We start from the raw sequence: 435 nt of genomic DNA, 5'->3' as shown, positions 1-435 counted from the left end.
AGGTCCAACATTGTACAATCTATATACACTTTCAGCTTGTTTGTTTGTGACAGTGTCTGGCTGTGTCTCGAACATAAGGGTCTTGAAATCTTACTTATCCTATCTCAGCTTCTCTATTATTACATGTAATATTCTCTATTACATGTAATAGAGAATATTGTTTATTTCATGTTTTTACACTATACTATGGTTTTCAGAACAGCTTATATATTTCAAAAGTATTTATACAGCCAAAAGAAACATAGGCGATTAACTAGGGAGGTTGCTTGTAAGAGAACAACAAAGAGTGAGACTGAATGCTTTGCTTGATGTTTGTAACTCTTGTATCAATTTGAAGAAGAGGACTTTATAAGTTACTCTTTCTCTGAGATGTATGCTTTTCCAAATTATCACAGCTAATGAACCAAATTCTTACCCTCACCTAATGTCTGTGCC

The sequence above is a fragment of the Mastomys coucha genome, unplaced genomic scaffold, assembly GCF_008632895.1.
Source record: "Mastomys coucha isolate ucsf_1 unplaced genomic scaffold, UCSF_Mcou_1 pScaffold14, whole genome shotgun sequence".
NCBI lineage: Eukaryota > Metazoa > Chordata > Mammalia > Rodentia > Muridae > Mastomys > Mastomys coucha.
This window is presented reverse-complemented; position numbering follows the sequence as displayed.